Consider the following 6,186-nt stretch of genomic DNA (forward strand, 5'->3'; position numbering starts at 1 on the left):
TTGTAGTTCGTACCATTTACCACACAACCTCTTGTGTGTCTCATTCACCTAGTCAGTGAATAATGATGAGTTCTGGGAAACACAAGAAGCATCGTGCCGTGACGTTTTGTTCAGGACATTATGCAAAACAGTTGCAGTGTGATGAAAAGCCATGTAGAAACTAGGGCTGAACGATTTGGGAAAAAAATTTAATTGCGATTTTCCTGCTTGATATTGCGATACAAATTGGGATTATTATTTTTAAATACGTAATTCACCTTGTACAATCATGTTAAATAAAGTAATAAATAAATGAAATATCCACTGAAAATAGGACATTTCAATTTTAAAATTCAATTGTATTTATAGTGTCAAATCATAACAAGAGTTATCTCAAGATACTTTACAGATAGAGTAAGGCATATAGAGTATAGCAGGGCATAGCAATGTGTTGCGGAGCGTAGCAGGGCATAGCACGGCAGTTGCAACCATGATTTGGGTGCCACCCAAATCCAAGGAAAACTGTGAGCCGAGAAAACATAAGGACTCCGGGGAATAAGCTCCCCGGAGATAAGTTAGTTACAAACATTTCAAAAACATGAATGCACACAGATGGAAAGAGAGAGGAGATCAGTGTGTCAAAGGACGTCCCCCGGCAGTCTAAAACTATAACAGCATAACTATGAGCTGGTCCAAGGCAAACCTGAGCCAGCCCTACAAAGGTTGGTAGATGAATCGGACAACTATGAAGAGAAGCAGGATGAAGAGGATAGGTGCTGGGTATGTAGCTATACACCCTCCCCCGCCGGTATAGGTGAACGCTGCATCTCCTCACTCCCTAAGCTTTATCAAAGAGGAGAGTTTTAAGTTTACTCTTAAATGTGGATATTTCTGTAAACAATCTGTGATATGTAACATTATTCCAGCATTTATCTTATGAAAAAAACTAATATAATAATGAAAATAATAATAACTTTTATTTATATAGCGCCTTTCATGAAACCCAAAGACAGCAATAATAAGGGAGGTTGTAGGTTGAAAAAAAGCAGAATGAAAAGTTTTTAATCAAATGTTTCACCAAACAGTCAACTAAATATTTCGCATTCAATTAATCGTGGTCTTCACGATTAGCTAATCGCATTCTTTCAAATCTCGATTTCGATTTGAACACAATTAATTGCTCAGCCCTAGTAAAAATCATGGAAACCATCAAGAGTTTGTCATAGTTGTGGGGTGTGATACTAGCCTGACTCAATCCGAGGGGCGGGATAAACGGTTGTCTTTCAAATTCCCTCTGCACGCAATAGGATAGCGCTACAACCAAGCAGAGCAACGAAGAAGGTAGCGGAGCTAGTTGATAGATTAAACTTTTGTCGTATCCGGTCTGCAAACTACAAACACATGACTTCAGTGCCATTCTTTGTTCTTTTCTCAAAGAAGTTGTTCGCCAGCAGCAGCAGCCATCTTCTTTGTTTTCAAGTAGCAGGGAATTCACACGGAACCGTCGTAACTCTGCCGTCATTATGTTAAGCCCGCCCACTGAATCTATACACGATGTGATTGGCGCGGCTAGAGTTTGGCTTTTCCAGCTCGCAAGCCAAAGGAGAGTTGCAAGACCCCCTGGCTGCAAATTACATTTGCTGCCGCTAGGGTGCATCTAGATTTCTAGGCTAGTGTGATACAACTTTACTCTCACAGGAAATCCACTTGGTTCTGCTTGTTCAGATGAAATTTGGTTGTACTGTCACATCTCCGCCCCGCAGGAAGTGACAGATGGAAAATTTAACTTTTTGTAAGAAACTGACTTTTGCTAATTTTCACCTGTGTGGACTACAAGTAAAGATATTTTTAATCCAGTTTGTAAATCATATTTTGTGGACCATTAAGCACTAAAATTTTATTATTTGTACAAATATTACTACTCAAGAACATCACAATGGCCAAGCCAAGTGTCTCTCTTTGTCATTCTAAATGCCAAAGAAACTGACCTACAGCATCTTTGTCTGTTTTTATTTTTTAAGAACGCATCACAAACTGAGCAGGTCAAACATCATATCCCAACGTTGTTTGGGGCAGTGGTGGCCTAGGGGTTAAGGAAGCGAGCTTGAGACCGGCAAGATAAAATCTGGATGGGAAAGTGAAAGAGCAGCGCTTTTCCCTCCCTCATTACCACCACTAAGGTGCCCATGAGCAAGGCCCTTAACCCCGACCGCTCCAGTGGAGCTGATCAGCGGCCAGCAGATCAGACTGTGGTTGTACCGGGCAGCTTCCAGCTATGAATGTGGAACCGTGTGAATGTGACAGGTCGTTGTTGCAAATGAGAAATTATTCTCAATCGACTTACCTGGATAAATAAATGTTAAATTATTTTTTAACAAAAATAAAAAATACACCTGTCCAAGGGCGTAACTCTGGGTTCAACATTGAGATTGAGATTGAGATCTCAAACTATCTAATGAGGTCCCGGGACATGTATTGAGAAAAGTGGCAAAAACATTAAAAAGAAATAGTAGAAAAAAAACTTGACAAAAGAGACAAAGACCTCGAAAAAACTGTCAAAAACAAAGGCAACAAAAACTCAGAAAGAAGCAACAAAAACAAAAACTCCAGAAAGGCGACAAAAACATCGAAAAACAATTCAAAAATTGAAAAAAACGACAAAAACCTCAGAAAAAAGCAACAAAAGCATTTGAAAAAAGCAACAACAAAGCCCAGAAACCCCCCCCCCCCCTGCCTATGCACTTTGTATGCAGTCTGTCAGCCATGTACGCTGCAATTTCCTGTGTGATAATTAAACTATCTGCGGATCTTCAACCTAGTAAATGAGGAACTCATTTCCCCCTGAATTTTGAATACAAACGGTGGCCTGTACTGTATGTCGGAGGGCTTGTTGTGGTTTCACCCATGCCATCTGCAGCTGTGAGCAGCTGCTAAACACCAATTCTTTCTCTTTATCCCTCATGCTGGGATTTTTTTTATCTTCATTTATCCTTCAGCAATTTTAAACTCATTCTTCCTTTTTTTCTGATCTCATTCATTTCATTCTTACCCTCCCTCCCTCCCTCCCTCCCTGTCTCCGTCACTGCAGCCTGGGATTCAGAGGTGAACTCGGTTTCTAATCCTGACTCTTGATTAAGGATTACAGCCAAAGAGCTGGGAGCTTTCTCTGACATGTTAGCTGCTGTTGTTGCCTTGGGGCTGATCCACCCACGCCTCCTCTCTGCTGCCTGCCTCCGCCCAGAGGATGCCCTAAGCATGTTAGCTGTCAAACTCATTTGAATACATTAGAGCTGTTCTGCGCACCATGCAAATGTGTCCCCTCACATCTGTCCAACGCCTCCATCCATTTATCCATTCTTCCCTCTGTCCATCCTCTCCTCCTCCATCGAACATGTAAGTAAGTAAGTAAGTAAAAGTTTATTTATATGGCCCTTTTGCAGATAGAAATCGCAAAGTGCTTCACAATAAAATTAAATGCAATGAATAAAAGACATAGAAGTACAAAGAAAAACGTAGGTACTAGGGATGCACCGAATCCAGGATTCGGCTTCGGATTCGGCCGAATATTGGGCTTTTTGACGTGGTTCGGTTTCTGACGAACCTTAGAATTTTTTTCCACCAAACCGAACGCTACACTTGCACTGCCGTTGATTACTGGAAGGTGTTTACGTAGGTGGACTGTTCAGTGCAGTAGGCTGTGAGAAAGTGAAAATGGAACTCGTGAGCAGAAAACGTGTTGTTTGGCAGTACTTTCAGTCAAAAGAAGGCCATTCAAGTCGAGCTACATGTTCAATTTGCAATGCCAATTTGTCTCGTGGTGGCGAGGACCCTAAACAATACACAACAACGCCGCTGTTAAAACATTTGCGTATGAATCATCCGAAAGAATACGAGTTGTGCATGAAGGAATCTACAGATAGCAGCCAAAACGCAGCAACTTCAGGTACGGCAAAGGAGGGACAGTCACAGCTAAAAACTGGTGTTAACCAGACAACCATTACCAGCTTTGCTAGCCCTACAATAAAATAAAATGAAAAATACACTGCTGTGGACGTTGTTTACTTCATTAATGTGTTTACTGTGTTAATGGACTCAGGATGGGAGTAGGATTCGGTATTCGGTTTTGGATTCGGCAAAATCTTAACCAGTGGATTCAGTATTCGGCGGAACCCCAAAACTCTAGATTCGGTGCATCCGTCGTTGGTACATAAAATCAGACAGCCGTGAAAACCTCTCATCTAACTAAAGGCCTGTGTGATTAAGAAAGTCTTCAACTGCTTTTTAAAATAATCAACAGATTTTTTAACAGCATAAAGAGTAGGATTGGGCATCGAGAACTGGTTCCAACTTGGAACCGTTTTCAAAAAAATTTTTATTGGAATTGTTTGGAAAATGTGGTTTCGAATTCAATCATAGGTTTAAAAAAAAAAGCCCAGTAAAACTCTAAATCATCATTGAATCAAAATAAAATCTTCCTCTTATCTGGGAAATAAGCACATGACCCGTTACAACTCTACCACTCAAAAGACTCGCAATCAAGAATCAATAAGAACCAGGCTGGGTCCGTAATTCCATACCAACATGCTATTTAGTAGCTAAAACAGTAGGTGAGATTGTTAAGTATGTCCGAAACCTTAGCATTATTATTATATTATAATAATAATAAGATTATTATTATTATTATTATAGCAAAATATTACAGTATGCAATATTGGACTCTAAACTGGACTCACAATGCAATGCGGTAGTAACGACAACATTCATAACAGAAAATGAACAGAAACCAAGGAGCTCTGTCACATCACAGCCCAGTCTCACGGCAGTTCGTGAAATGTTCGCGTAATTTAATCTATTGATTCGTGTACACGGACACGTTTATCTCGGGTTTTTTTTGTTTGTTTTTCGTGATGGTCAGCAATATTAATGTATTTCAATGGGAAGCATCTTTCGTGATCACAGCACAATTCTTTGGAAAACAATGGCAATGTAAAGTCAATGAGAAGATGACGTAGCATTAAGAGCGACTACGGTAGCGAGTAGTATGAAAGCCCGAAAATCCACGTAGGGAGGTTGGTTGGGGTGGTGGATGGGTCAAACAACACAGGACTTTGACCCAGGAGACCGGGATTCATGTCCTGAGTGTCACGTTTCCTAAACCCAACTGTCCTGTTGTTGTCCCGCGTCCCGTTATTGTTTTCCTAAACCCAACCATCCCGGTATTCTTTTCCTAAACCCAACCATCCCGTTCTTCTTTTCCTAAACCCAACTGTCCCGTTGTTGTCCCGCGTCCCGTTATTGTTTTCCTAAACCCAACCATCCCATTGTTGTCCCGTGTGTCATGGAAACGTAGCTAAAACTATTATTATAAATACCAATAATAGCAAAACTGTATACAGCTTCTCTGCTGCAGCCCGACTGGCAGAAATAATCGTGCTGTGATCACAAAAGATGCTTCCCATTGAAATACATTACTTTAAAAAACGTGCTGACCAGAGACAAACGTGTCCGTGTACAGGAATTAATAGATTACGTGACCATTTCATGAACTGCCGTGAGACTGGGTTGCACATCAATAACGCTCTAATTTACATGTCTACATATTAAAAAAACTGTTGGTCTAGTTATTCACCTCTTTCAGTAATTTCAGCATTATCTGGTTATGCCGCGACGAGGTCAGCAGGGGTTACCATGGTTATGCGTCTTCAACGGCAAGTAAAATATGAGTGCCCTCCCCACTGTCAATCTGACAGTTGGGATTTCCATTGGATCAGAGTACTGTCACTTGGCTGCCTGTTCTCCCAATCTACCCAGCCCTTGTCACATGACCAATACATGTTTCCATGGTGACTGTCCACATTTCTGGTAGGCTCATGGAACCAGCACTGGAAATTTAGTTTTAGTTTTTTTAAAAAGTGGCAGACTGAGCCTTTGGAAAATGTGTATTTTATTCCGATATACAATTTGTTTTAAATGAAAACAAGAGAAATTAATAATTAATGTTTTATTTAGCAAAATTACATTGTGTTGTTCTACCCTATTCAACATTACTTATATTTCCAAGCAGATTTTCTATGTTGTATTCTGATAAAATGCCTCCCCCCCAACCCCCCACCCTCTGCCACCTGACTTGTGGGAATCGCCCCTGCCCCCAGCACCCCCGTTATAATGTGTGTTCCCATCCCATGTTAAAACAGACCCTATGTCCTT

Source organism: Perca fluviatilis, chromosome 5 (assembly GCF_010015445.1).
Source record: "Perca fluviatilis chromosome 5, GENO_Pfluv_1.0, whole genome shotgun sequence".
Lineage (NCBI taxonomy): Eukaryota > Metazoa > Chordata > Actinopteri > Perciformes > Percidae > Perca > Perca fluviatilis.